Source organism: Mesoplodon bidens, assembly GCF_964165515.1.
Source record: "Mesoplodon bidens genome assembly, contig: HAP1_SCAFFOLD_398, whole genome shotgun sequence".
Classification (NCBI taxonomy): domain Eukaryota; kingdom Metazoa; phylum Chordata; class Mammalia; order Artiodactyla; family Ziphiidae; genus Mesoplodon; species Mesoplodon bidens.
In genome coordinates this window covers 142,158-157,334 of record NW_027672143.1, presented here as the reverse complement: position 1 = coordinate 157,334, position 15,177 = coordinate 142,158, and the positions used below count along the sequence as shown (strand labels likewise).

Genomic DNA, 15,177 nt, shown 5'->3' with positions numbered 1-15,177 from the left:
CATTTTCTACCATATTAACTTTCTTCATTCATTAATTCATCCTTAAGTCATTCAACACGCATCTTCTTATTGAATACTGATGAGGGGTCAAATGCCATGCTAAACACTGAGTATATAGCTGCAAATGAGATGGATAGGCCCTGATTTTGATGTCACTACTATCTTTTGTCCTGCCATATAATGGGACAGCTTCATTATTCCCTTTACCCTAAGTTTTTATCACAAATTGCTAATGAAAATAAAACTGTTAGTGGAGTTTCAACATGCATAGGTAAATGAGAACAGAGAACTCCCCTTTCGCATGCCCCATTCTCCTCCTTCTAACTCCCTATGTGAACTCACTTTGTGCCAAGACCAAGAAGATGTGCCCCAATAAGAACTAAGCTGATTTCCTCACACTGACTGGGGCTTTGCTCACTTAGAAGACTTGATGCTTAATTTTGATAAGGAACTAGAAGACCATGGAGACAACCTATAAAAATGATTTGTCTTGGGAGAAAATACTAAAAAGGGTTAATGTGCTGTTCCACATGTCTAACCTCCTGGGATTAAACCACAGGCACCAAGATCACCAAGTGTACGTGGCAACAATGAGCTAAAAATGAAAAAACAAAGCATCATACTGTTATTGTATTCGTCTTCCCCCAAGGCACTCTCTGATAAACACCACAACCTCTAAGGGAATTGAGACCAGCTTCCTTGTGAGGTAGGTTATATATGCATCTTTTTCCAAGAAGTTAAATCATATCCAGCTATCAGCACACTTTACTTAAGGTGATTGTAATGTATGAGATTAAATGTTCCTACCTGATTGGAAACTTTCTTGTCCTCAATTCATTGGCTATACTGGATTATTTTTCTTGGGTCAGACCTTCAGACTTCTACCAGAAATCGTTCCTTTGGGGAAACAAGGCCTTCCCAGAAACTCAGGAAACTGAAATGGAAACAGCAAGAGAGAAGGAAATTATTTGGACATATAGACCTCAATTGTTTGGTTTTAAGTAAACGTCCAAGCAAACATCTTCTAAATGGTATAATAACTTTAGGGAAATTCACGGTTTCTAAGTTTGTGTACTCATGAACTGAACATATTATAAGAGTACAGGTTGCATTTTGTGTCTTCAACTCAAGCAAAGACTTCAAAAAAGGCCCAGTTATCCTTTGTTCATTAAGATACAAAGAGAGGGCAAAAAGGGCAAGTTTCTAAGTCTTTTTCTTTAAAATTTACTTCCTTTCTTCAGTCTTCATCAAAATCTTCAGGAAATTAACTTTACTAAAGTTAATTATTCATAAAATAAACATAGGAACCTGCAGAAGACTATTTCACAGAGACCTGTAATGTACAATATCCATTGCATACATGCACCATGAGCTTGTCTTTTCAAGCACTGGCATACACAAAACTCTGTGTGTGTGTGTGTGTGTGTGTGTGCACATGTGTGTCTTTTTTGTGATGGAGCCATAGGGAGAAAATAAAGCTATTGGCTGCAATTCAGTGATGTAGAAAGATTTAAGGGTAAAGGAAAAGGCTACATCAAGTGAAGCAATAAAGTCATGAGGTTGTGCCTCCATAATAATAACAATAGCAGTCTTCTGTAACCAAGGGAGCAGGCTCCTCAAATTATAGTCACACCTGTTAGACCATCTGCCCATAAATTTCACACTATCATTAATGGAAAACAAATGGCACTGTCTCTCCTTCCCTTTATCCATTGGCTATTCTCATATAAATTATTTTTCTCTTCAAGGTCACGCTCTTTTCTATCTGTTTAAAAATATTAGGATTTAGGAGGAGTGATACAAATGTGCCATGCCTTGGTACTTGTACCAGTGATGGCTCTGTAAGGAGCACTGGATTGGTAGGAGGCTATAAATTGAATTCCCCTAGAAGCAGAACCTGAGGCAATAATTTGAATGTAAACTGTTCATCTGGGAGGTGCTTCCAGAAAACTCAGAAGTGGAGCGGGAATTGAGAATGGAGGCATGGAAGGAAGACAACAGAGGTGCATTGCTGAATAAATTACTCCTGCAGGGAACTGCTGCCAGTACTTCAGGGGAGTTCTGTGAAACTCTACAGAACATGTCTCAGAGTTATCCCAAGAATCGGTGAGAAACTTGAAGTACTTATCTTCCAGTCCCCTCTGTCCTTGGTTGAAAGCTACACCCAGATACATTAACTCCTGTACATTTCTGGCCTGCCTTAAGGTGGATAATTGCAGGTGGTAGCATGAGTCTATCAGCATATAGTGGAATGATGAGTGCTGGGGAGATATGAGTGGAACAGTGAAACCATCTAATACAGTCGGGGCAGGAGATATTAATTACTGGCTTGCAAGTCCAACTGGATAACCTTAAATTCCTGGGTTAATGGTTTTACTTTGAGGTATTTAAGCATGATGTATGAGTAAAAATTTCCTCTATTAAATCAAGTTGAAGATCCTAAGTCCCTAATCGTCTGGAAAAATGTGGGTATCTTTTTAACAGATTTTTGAAAAGTAACATGATTAAGATTTCAAACTGACCATTCATTCATTCATTCATTCACTAATTCAACCAACATTTATTGAACACCTAAAGTATGCCATGGGTTAAACTAGGCACCAGTGTTACTGTTACTAAAATCATTATCGTGCCACCTAGAAGTCAATGTATTGTGACACTCAAATAAGAAAATCCATAGTTACCGTAAAAATTATTATAGAGTGCTATAGGAGGACACGGTAAGACCTTAATGCACGCTGTGGAGAGTAGTATATGGGGGATATCAGTAGGGCTTCCTGTAGAAGGCAATTGAAATGGATATGTAACACGAAAGAAGGGTGAATTTTTGAGGAAAAGAGAAGATAAATTCATGTTTGCCAGAAAATGAATGGTTAAGGATCAGTCCAGAAAGGAGTTCCATTCATAATCAGTATAAGAAATGCTCACTGGGGCTTCCCTGGTGGCGCAGTGGTTGAGAGTCCGCCTGCCGATGCAGGGGACACGGGTTCGTGCCCCGGTCTGGGAAGATCCCACATGCCACAGAGCGGCTGGGCCCGTGAGCCACGGCCGCTGAGCCTGCGTGTCCGGAGCCTGTGCTCCGCAATGGGAGAGGCCCCAACAGTGAGAGGCCCGCGTACCGCAAAAAAAAAAAAAAAAAAGAAATGCTCACTGGAGTGTAAGAAAAGAAGACAATGGAGAGGGTGGTAGAAGCCAGACCATGAATGGTCCCTGCATGTACACTAAGTGCTACGGTCTAGTCTTTGTGTTCCCCTCCAAATGTATACGTTGCAATCTTAATTTCCGGAGGTGATAGTATTAGTAGGTGGGGCCTTTGGGAAATGATTACGGTATTAGTGCTCTTACACAGGAGACCCCACAGAGCTCCTGAAGCTCTTCTGCCGTGTGAGGTTGCAGTGAGAAGTCTGGAACTCAAGAGGGCCCTCATCTGACCGTACTGGCACCCTATTCTTGCACTTGCAGCCTCCAGAACTGTGAGAAAAAAATGCCTGTTGTTTATGAGCCACCCAACCTGCAGTATAATCTTACAGCAGCCCAAAAGGACAAAGAGAGTTTGGATGTGAGATTTTACTCCCAGAAAGATGGGAATCCACTGAAGGATTTTAACTGGTAACTTAGAAGAGAGACAAGTTTCATAACACAATCAGGTATTTTTATAAGAAACATTTGTTTCATTTTCAGAACGATCACTCTGGAAATACTGTGACTAGATTTTTGGAGAAGGGTGACGGCAGTCCCGGATATAGAAAGATGAGTTAGTAGTCCATTAATGTAAGTCAAACAGGAAAGTGGAGATAAAAGTGTGAATTTGTGGCTGAGCGTTCTTTTCTGTGAGCACTTGAAAAATGTTATGTCAATGCTTCTGACTCCAGAGTTTTAGACAAGAAATATGCTGTCATTGGAATTGGTGTTTCTCAATAAGTGATGCATTGTTTCTGCCTGTCCACTTGCGAGATTTTTTTTGTCTCCACTTTTCAGAAGTTTAATTATGATGCGTCTTGGCAAGGATATCTTTGCGTTTTTCCTCTTTGGGTTTGTTCGGATTCTTGAATTTGTGTTTATGTCTTCTAAAAAACTGGGAACTTTTTAGTCATGATTTCTTTGAATACTTTGTCAGTCCTACTTGCTCTCTTTTTCCATTCTGGAACTTTGATGATATGAACGTTAGTGCTTTTGTTACTATTTACACGTTCTTGAGATCCTGTTCTTTCTCCCATCTCTACCCCTCAGTCTATTTTTCTCTGTACATATGGTACACTGTACTAATCTCTTCTAAGTTCATGATTCTATGCTTTGTAATCTCCACTCTACTCTTGAGCAAAGTTTTTTCATTGTTGTATTTTTCAGTTCTACTGTTCTCATTTGTTTTTATTGTTATAACTTCGTCTTTTGTTTACATTTTCTATTTTTCCCATTTCTGTCAAGGAACGCATAATTGCTAATTGAAGCATTTAAGTGACAGCTTATTTAAAATCCTTGTCTGATCATATCAATAGACGTTTTATCTCAGTGTTGGTGTATGTTTATTGTCTTTTCTCATTTATTCTGTGATTTCCTGGTTCTTGGTGTCATGAGTATTTTTCCATTGTATTCTAAACATTGGGAGTTATTATATGACTCTGTATCCCATTTAATTTTATTATTACTTTTTAGATGGAAGTCATCCTATTTGAGGCGTAGTATGAGGACTGGGGGGTGACGTACAGATTTCCATTGGGCCCTACTGACAATACCCCAGCAAAAGTGGGCACTTACATTGTCTCACTGCAGACAGATCAAGTAGAAGTTCAGCTAGCCTATGGCCCTTCTGACACCTTCCCCCCAAAAGTGGGAACATTAATATCATTGTGTTGCCTTTTAGTAGGAGTGGAAGTTCATCTCCCCAGTAGTTTTCTTGACACCAGGGGAGGGGAGAAGTGAACTGTTTGCTGTCCTTCCTCCCGCTTCATTCCTTCTTGTTGATGCCGGGTGTGGGTAGATGGTCAGCTACCTGCTGGCCCCACTGACACCAGGGTAAGAGGAAGAGAAGTGCCAACTAGCCCTGCTTGTGCCACCTCATTCTGTCTTACTGCCTCAGGACGGTTATGGGGATTCAGCACCCCAGTGGGTCTCACTGACATCATGTGTTGGGGGTTAGTGGGGTGCCTACTCCCTCCAATCTGTAACACCCTATTCTTATTGATGTCAGGGAGAGATGAATGCTAAGTCCCACCAGTGGACCCCACGACTGTGTGAGGGCAGCCCAGTGTTAACTAGCCTGTCAGGCACCACCTTTTAAAGTCTGTTTGCTCATGGAAAGGGTTGGAAGCTCAGCTCACCACTGGACCACACTGAAACAACCCTGGTGGGGAATCAGAGCGCTGGCTCTTCTGGAAGGCAGGAGTGGGGTGGTGTGGAAGATCAAATCCTACCTTGGCCCAACTGAAACAACAGGACGTAGGGGATGGGTGCAATATTCCACTGGCACTTGGCTCGAGTAGTGTGTATATTCCACTGGCACTTGGCTCGAGTGGTGTGTATATTATTGCCCAAATGGTCTTCTGTCTTTAGCAACCCCTTTCCTCATACTTTGGCTAGGGGGAACAGGGTTTTGTAGGGGTTTTTTTGAAGCTTTTTTGTCTGTTGTTCTGTTGGTGGTTATTGATTGGGGGTCCTGTAATACCCTCTCCAGGATGTATGGGAAGCAACAGGAAACACAGGGGACTCATCACCATGTCATTCCTCAAGTCCCAAAGTCCTTAGTTAAGTCTGCCTTCTCATTTCCACCTTTCAGCGTCTTCCTGTTTGTTTGTTGTTATGTTCAGGGTTTTAGTTTTAAGTGGGAGAACCTGGGAGAAATGGGCTACTTCATCTTCTTGGAAGCAGAGGTCTGGAGGCCTTTTGATGTTAAAAAGTACTGCTGACTGTAAATTAAAATTTGATGATATACACCTTGCCCTTTAAGAATTATTTTGCTAGATGATGTGGCTTCCCAAAGTTGCTACAATTTGATTTTCATACTTCTAAAAGCCAAGTGTTGTGCTGGAGTTGAAATTTAAAGATAAGCAAGAGATGAGGCTAAGATGATCTATGTGGTAACAGATTAAAGTTGGAAACATCAATATACATTCATGTTTAGCTTAATATTGCTTCATATTACCTTAATACACATGGTCATGTAGAGAGATACTTACAGATATGTGCATATACATGGGTAATGTGCACACATATTATCTCTTTGCTCTGTCAGCTGAGAAGATCTAGAAGCAATGACATCCTAGCAGCAATTAGCACACCCCACACCCAGATCCTGCTGTCTAATACCGTTCTCCACTAAAAAGACCTAGTTATCCTTGAAGAAATAGCTGATTCTAGGACTGGGGCAGTAAATATACAAGATTTATATGCAAGACCATCTTATAGTGTCAGAAAGTAAGGAAGTTCCAAAAAAAATATAGGATGGGGATACCTCAGAGTGGCACAAGAGCCAACTGAAAAGAGTTCACAAGGGTCAGGACTAGAGCAATTTGAGGAACAAAGTAACTAAAGTAGAATTCGATTATAACCCAAAGTATAAAATAAAAATCCATGAGTTCTTCTGATATAAATAAATAATTGGATACATAAACGCAGGAGAATAGATAAATCTCCAGTGCAAAGGAATTCCAAATAGTTTATGTAGTACTCCATCTGAAGCATAACTCCCTATTCCTTAGTTGTGGGCTGAGCATATTGACTTCCTTCCAAACAAGTACAGTATGAAAAAGGGAAAACAGTAATCTTACGATGGAGAAACCTGAAAAACACTACCTCAGCCTGGTGATCAAGGTCCACCTCAGCATTCATAATGCATATTGATACTTTGTACACTTGATGTGATCTGACAAAATAACCCTTCTACTCTGTGGTCTTCCTCCCCAAAACACATAATCCCAATATTATCATGAAAAATGCATCAAACAAATTCTAGTAGTAGGCATCCTACAAAAACCTAACGACTCAAAATTGTCAAGGTCATCCAAGGAAAATCTGAGAAGCTATCAAACCCAAGAGGAGCCTAAGGAAACACGGCAACTAAATGTAATGTGATGTTTTGGATGAAATCCTGGAATAGAAAAAGGACATTAGGTAAAAACTAAGGAACTGGACTAATGGATGGGCTATAGTAAATGATAATGTATCAATATTTGTTAATTGATTGTAACAATGTAACATACTAATGTAAGTGGATCATCATAGAGGGAAATGGGTATAGTGTATATGGAAACACTTTATACTATCTTCTCAATTTTTCTGTAAAATTAAAACACTTCTAAAAAATAAAGTCTATAAAAACGGCTGTGTTTTCTTGTTTTATGATTATGTGCCTGTATTTCCTAATAAATACGTAAATTTGATTAACCTTCCTTGATACTGATATTACAGAAAATACTAAGTAACTCTGAAAGAATTTGTAACTCCAATGCAACAAGCAATAATTCTTGGTATAAACTTTTTGGAAGAACCCACTGAATAAATCAAAGCAAATTGTCTTTAAAGGCTGAATTTCTTTTCAGTGTTTAATCTTTTATATGATTAATGCATACCACAAGCATGATTTTGTTTCAAAGAGCAGAAAATGTTGATTGTAGGCAATGTCTAAAGTACAGTGAAATATTAATGCCTGATGCTATAACAACTTTAATGTATTTTATGTTTTCAAAATGATGAATTGTTTTTTCAGTTGATAAAGTATTCACTTTTATACATTTCCTACCCACCTTTTCCCAAAACACCCACAAGGAAATGATACTATCATCTGATATTAGGTTCATCAATTTAAATTGGAGTTTTTGGTAGCTGTGGTTGCCAATGGTACTGGAATGTGTGATACTTTTACAGATCCTATCCATGGCAAAATCTGATCTTCACAAGGTAAATCACAGTAGGTGCCTAAAGCCAAATGACATATAGCTTTGTAGCTAGATTACCAAGCATTTTACTTAGAGGCACAATAGGATGTAGAAAAGGCCATTTCTCTTTCTGTCTTTTTCTGCTCAAAGATCACTCACCATCTTCCTTTTTATCAGCCATTTCAGAAGTTTTCCACAAATTTAGACTATATAATGTCACTTAATGTGAATGTAGCTCAACATTCTGTTTTAGTACAGCTAATCTCACATTATTTTATTGGTGCTAAATATGTTAATCATCAGCAAATTTTTGTACTTAACTTTTTTTTTTTTGATGTGGACCACTTTTTAAAGTCTTTATTGAATTTGTTACAATACTGCTTCTGTTTTATGTTTTGGATTTTTGGCTGTGAGGCATGTGGGACCATAGCTCCCCGACTAGAGATTGAACCCACACTCACTGCATTGGAAGGCGAAGTCTTAACCACTGGACCGCCAGGGAAGTCCCTGTACTTAACTTTTAAAAATAATTAAAATAAGCTATTCAACACATTTCCCCTTAAAAAAAAAAAAGTAATTCTCCTTAGGCTGGCCCTGGGCACATACGTGACTTTGCCATTTTTTCCATGGACTATTTTCTTATCTGTTCAACTGTGTCACATCTGTTCTACCTTCTCAAAAAGAAACATTTAAAAATTCATCTACGCACGCATGCATTCACACATTTATTAAATAAATCGATTGAACACCTACATACAGCACAGAAAAAAAGGCAGAAAACTAATCTGGGTTGCACAGAAAGTAATGAACTCAGTTACAATTTTTGGTGAACACAGGTGTTACTCAATCTACTGGAAATTACATTTCATTATGGGGACTCACAGACTCAAGGAAAATCAAGACCTAAATAATAATAAAGTAATAAAAGCACTAGCCATTTACTGAGTGCCTGCTTGTACCTGACTCTGAAACTCTAAAATCATTACGGATGTTTTGAGCATTGTCGGATATAATTGTAATCTCCATTTTACAGATGAAAATAACAAGGTTAAGAGATATTAGGTTACTTGCCTAAAGTGAGGTGGCCCAGAAACTACAGAACTAGAAATTGAACCTTAGACTTCATAATGCCAAAGTCTGTGCTTTTAATCACAATGTGTGTGTGTGTGTGTATGAGAGAGAGAGAGAGAGAGAGAGAGAGAGAGAGAGAGAGAGAATGTGTTTAATAGAGAACTTCTGAGAAATGGCAAGAAAACTGCCAGGTATCCATAAAACAATAATTTAGGAGATTCCTACTATACAAGTAATTGTTAATCATATGGCTGAACTAAGGATCTCTCACTTTTGAACCAAGAAATCAAAAGCTTCCAGAAGTTGAGTCTAAATTTTACACTTACATAAGATACTTCATACAGAATGCTAAAGTATAATAACTAAAGAGCTCTGAAAATACTGGAAGCATTCATATTAGTATGATTTCATAATGTGGATAATAGAGGATTTAAGAAATTGGCAGAGGCAACTGCAGACTCATTTGTTATCATTTCTGTAAATAAAATGAGAAAAACGAAAAAAGAATGGCTGGTAATTTTAGGTAGTTTGCTTAATCTCCATACTAGGAAAGACTAAGCAAAAAAAAAAAAAAAATTCTCAAAATCTTATTTTTTGAAAGTACCTACAAGTGTATATGGTCTTTTTATACCAAAAAACTTGGAATTATGAACTGTCAAATAAGTCTAATCTTCTCTGATGATAAAATTGCTGACTTTATTTGAAACTATGAAATGAAAAATGAGGTAATAATCAGAAATTCTTAAGAAAAGGAGTAGAAAAAATATAATTATAAGAGTTATGTTAAAAAATATTTTGAAACAAACATAAAATCCCCATTACTGGTACAGAGCTTTTAAAACTTTACTTTGGTTTTAAGTTTTAATAAATATGTTTACATAATTACTGTCATAAGGAAGACACAAATTTAGGTCAGCTTTCTTCATTCTTTCTTTATTAAGCATTATTCTATTTTGCTCCATCATCTTGTAATTATAATATAGTAACTGTGTAATTTTCTACTAAGTGGATATAATTTCCTAAACTGTTTTCCTACTGTTAACAATTAAAGGTGTTTCCAATTTTTTGTTATTACAAATGACATAACAATGAGCATCTTTATATAATAATTTTCTGGATTATAAATTATTTATTGGCATAAGCTTCCAGAATTAGAATTAATGTGTAAAAAGCTATTAACATTTTTATCTTGCTAGACATTGCCAAATTACTTGTCAAAAGATGGAACCAAATTATATTGCAAGAAACTTTGCCAACAGAAGACATTATATATAATTTTCGATTTTGCTAAATTAATAAGTTGGAAACCTATGTTCCATTTCTTTGAATTCTTTGATAACAGAGTGCCACTGGAGGCTGGGAGGGCAGCCATGTCCGGGAAGGCTCCCCAGAGTTGGAGCGGGGAAGTGGAAAAAGCTTAAAAAAATACTAATTGTATTTTCCCTCGATTGTTATCTCTCACTCTTTTCTGCCTCTGTGTAACTTATATCCAGGTAGCTGGAGAAAAATCATGTGGCAGGGCAAATTGGTATTCCAATAAATTAATAATCACCAACTTCAAATGGATTTTCAAGACTGGAAATACTGCTCTGACTTACAGTACGTTCTTTCTAATTCTCCTTAAGGACTATTTTTTTGAGAAGCTTTACCTGCCCTCCTCAAATGTCCCTCCATCCTCTCTACTTCCTTCATTCTGAGCTGGTGAGGTGCTTCACAGCTCATTAAGAACTCAGAAGTCAGTAAATAGTCCACTGCCAAATCCATTAATTCATTAGCATTTGCGCTGATCTTTGTATTCCCTTTTACTACACGAGTGAAAGTTAAAAGGCCATGTGCACTACAGATAGCATTTCATTTTCTCTCATCTTCTCAAGTACTTCACAGCACTGCATTTTCTACAACCCATCTACTCCTTATGAATGATTCTTGCCAAAATTCAACCTCATTCTAGACTAGTAACTCCAACTTAAAATGTTAAAAACTATACGTGTAACATGAAAGCCTCCCTCCTCCCCTAATCCCTGCATATCTTCTTTAGCCAATTCCTGTCTGAACTTTTCAAAATTGTTATCTTCATATACTGTTTCCATGTCCTCACGTCCCATTTACTCTAGAATTTACATCCATCTGACTTCTCTCACCGTAAGCTCTTTGCCCACTGTCCTGAAATTTTACTTATGAAGGTCACCAGCGATCTCCATGTCAGTATAGCCAATGAATAGTTTTTGTCCTATTTCTAGGCTTTTTCCTTCTTTACAAAAGAAAAAGAAAAACAAAAACCGTTTTTTTTCTTCTATGCTTTTACACTCTCATCATCTTCTGTCTTGGTATATTTTACTGGCTTTCTGTATTTAATCAGATTTCTAATATTCTATTAGTTTCCTTTATCTTCAGTGGAATAAACCAGTATATGAAGGATTATTCTCAACAGTTAGTTCTCATAATAACAGTACTAGTAACAGCAGTCAATACTCTATAAAGCTTATCATGTGCCAGACACTATTCTAAGACACTGTTTAAATACATATATATATACACACACACATATATATATATATATATATGAGGTTTTCCTCCTCATAGGCCTATGAAATCAGCCTATTATTATACCCATGTTACAAATGAGAAAACTGAGGCAATGAAAGGCCAAGGTCACATGATCAGTACTTGGTGGAGCCCCACCTAAGTTAATGCTGGGTTAATGCTGGACAAGTTAAATAATGTCTCACAGATTGGCCTTAAATGTGAGCAACATTTAATTAATGACTTGTGAAGTATCAGGAAAAAATGGAACATTTTAAATTGAATGGGAACTACTAAGTCATGTATCAGTAACTAAGAATAATTCTTATTGAATGAAATTATTTTTCATTATTCTTTTGAAAGAAGAATATTCTTGTGTTAGTGTTTTACAGTTTTCTTCCATTCACATATTTATTCATTTATTAGACACACATTTCCTACACACCTTCTATGTGCCAGTGTCTGCTGCAAGCCTTGGAAGATTCAGTGGTGAGCAAAAAATTACAAAGTCCTTGCTCTTAAGCAAATGTCCAGTGGTGGAGGAAGACAGAGTCAACATGTAAATAAATTTTGTACAGCGACAGAAATACGACTGGACAATGGGACGGAGAGGCAGTGAGGAGGCAGGTCTCTTTGGTCAAGATAGTAGTGGTGGCGTTTGAACCGAGGCCTTAGTGATCAGAGGGAAATTGGTCTGGGTAGAAGGATTAGCCAATCTAAAGCTGGGAGAGCAAGAAGTAGAGCTTGTTGCATCTGAGGGACTGAAAAAGATAACTGTGCCTCGAACCCCATGAAGGTCAGGGAAAGATGTAGTAAGTGACCAGACCACATGGTCCCTGTGAGCCTGGCTAAGTAGTTGAAATTTTAATCTCTTTACAATAGACAGCCTTTAGAGGTTAGAAGCAGTGCAATAATAGCATCTGATTTGTACTTTTTAAAAGACTACTTTGACTGTTGAGTGTCCTACAAAAGCAAACTACTTGTGTCTCTATGAAGTGCAGATAGTAAATTTTAAAAAGCCCAATGAGCTCATAAGTAGTTGGTTTACTAACTGTAATCATTTCTCTTAACTAGACTTCATTAATATAAGCTTGGTGACCTTGGGGTCCTGGGGCATATTAGATTAGGGAAACCCAACTATTTTCAAATAGTGATTTGAAAAATTCTCGAAATTGTTGGGGTTCAGGAAGATTATTTTATTGCTGGGCCTGGATGGGAAGTTTAGAATAAGAAAAGAAAGTATGATGGCTGGCTTCCATCTATTCTCCCTTTCTGTGGGAGAAATGATGGTGGGGTGACTACTTTGCTGTTGACCCAATGCTTAAATTTCAGAGCTCGTTCAATCCAGTAAATATTTGCTGAACAACTATTATATGTTAGGCACCTTGCTGAACCTGGGAATATAGAGAATAATTAATAATAAAAGCAGGTATTCCTAATAAGAGACAGGCACTGTGCTAATGCTTAACATGCACCATCTCAAGTTAGATTAATTTACACACTGACCATATAGGGTAGATGCATTTATTATACCATTTTCCGGGTGAGAAATCTAATCCATTTAAGGGGCTTAAGTTACTTCTCCAAGGTTACACAGCTAGTTAGGGGCATAGGCAGTATTTGGACTCAGGTCTGGTATCAGCACCAATTCTCTTAGCCATTATGCTCTATAAGGACCTTACTCGAGAAGTTCAGGATTATCCATATATGGGTACAACCAACCCTAAGACCATCTGGCAAAACTGGCTGCTTGAGAAGTCCTGGATTTATGTAAGATGCTCTTGCAATGGAGAAGATCGTGAAGGAGGGTCCCCAAAACACACTCTCTATACTAAGGGGTAACAAGAGAGAATTAGCCTACAGCAGTATGATACTGAGGACCAAGAAACAGTGTTTCTCTCTTTTGTGAATAGTTATTAAATTATTTCTACTTCAAAATATCAGAAAGAAATCACAGTACTATGGACAGTTTGTGGAGCCACCCTATCTTAGCGTGAATCCTGGCAGGTGTAGAGTTCATAGTATGACTCTGGTACCTAAGTGTAGTTAAGTAAGCTTTCATTTTTCTTTAGCCTTAAAGCAAAGTAGCTTTCTGATAGGTATAATTTAGGAAAGTCTTCAAAGAAAATATTTGAAGTCCACTATCTCAGAGAAAAGCAATTTTGCAAAAGATCTATCAGCAAAAGCAAGGCCAAACACACTAATTATTTAGTGAGACTTGTATTGTTATATCATTGCTCATGTTGTTTCTTTATGCATTTACCTGGAAGAAGGTTTTTAATGTTCAACAATTCTCAAAGAGATAAAGACCCACACTGATGTGTCAGAAGGAGCTTTGCCCCGGAATTAGATCAGTTTAGGTTTGGCTACTTACTAGAATTAGGTAACATTCTTAATCTTTCTGAGCCTGTTTCCTATCTGCAAATAGGGATAACACTATCTATTACAGAGGGATGGGGTTAAATTAAATGACACATGTAAATGAAATATATCCTTCCAGACTAACATACCTAGTAAATGTTAAGTGATCTGCAAATATTCTGCTTTCTTGAAATGGATGAAACCTGTTATCATGTTCTTAACCAATGGTCTAAATATCAAGACAATATTTAGTTAAAAGTTATATTTGGGGGCTTCCCTGGTGGCGCAGTGGTTGAGAGTCCGCCTGCCGATGCAGGGGACACGCGTTCGTGCCCCGGTCCAGGAAGATCCCACATGCCGCGGAGCGGCTGGGCCCGTGAGCCATGGCTGCTGGGCCTGCGTGTCCAGAGCCTGTGCTCCGCAACGGGAGAGGCCACAACAGTGAGAGGTCCGCATATCGCAAAAAAAAAAAAAAAAAAGTTATATTTGTTCTTTCACTGTCCATCTGCATTTTAACATATTCTAACATATTCTCCTTGATCAATTGTGTCAATATTAGTAACATTTGTCATTTAAGCTATTACTGTTCATATGTTTAAAATATTTCAACATGATATAAGTCATTACTCAAAGGGATGCCTAGCTGGCTTTGTCAAAGATTTATTTGAAGTAAAAATAAAAGACACAATTTTCATTTTTACCTAGTTTTATTGAACAGTGTATTCATTAACTGTATGAACTTTCTGGCCAACCCAATACAGTAGCCAAGACATGGAAACATCCTCAGTGTTTTTTTGTGGATGAATGGATGAAGACAATGGGGTGCATACAACCTACTATTATTCAGCCATGATAAAGAAGGAAATCTGGCTATTTGTCACCACATGGGTGGATTTAGGAGGCATTATGCTAAATGAAATGTCAGACAGAGAAAGATAAATACTTTAGGATCTCATATGTGAAATCTAAAATACTGAACTCATGATAGAAAGGATGGAATGATGGTTGCCAGAGCTGGGGGTTGGAGGTGAGGAAAATGAGTGAAGATGATCAAAAGATAAAAACTTCTAGTTATAAGATAAGTGAGTAATGGTGATGTCATGTACAGCTTGGTCACTACAGTTAACAATACCGTATTTTACGTTTGAATGTTTCTAAGAGAGTAGATCTTGAAAGTTCTCATCACAAAAATAAAATTTGTAATTATGTGAATTAAGGTTAACTAAACTTATTGTGGTTGTCATTTCACACTATATATATATATATATATATATATATATATATATCAATCATCACATTGTACACCTTGGACAGATAGAATATTATATATCAATTCAATCTCAATAAAACT

The 15,177-nt window shown here is 37.5% G+C and overlaps 1 protein-coding gene across 1 annotated transcript in view; it reads right to left on the bottom strand.

The window, feature by feature from the left end:
- Nucleotides 1-848: 848 nt before the first annotated feature.
- The window catches only part of LOC308610549 (uncharacterized protein), a gene marked incomplete at its 5' end in the record, with an annotated part of 33,587 nt that continues 19,258 nt past the window's right edge, over nt 849-15,177 (bottom strand). The window contains one exon of the mRNA XM_081259641.1: nt 849-934. The remainder of the gene's footprint in view (nt 935-15,177) is intronic.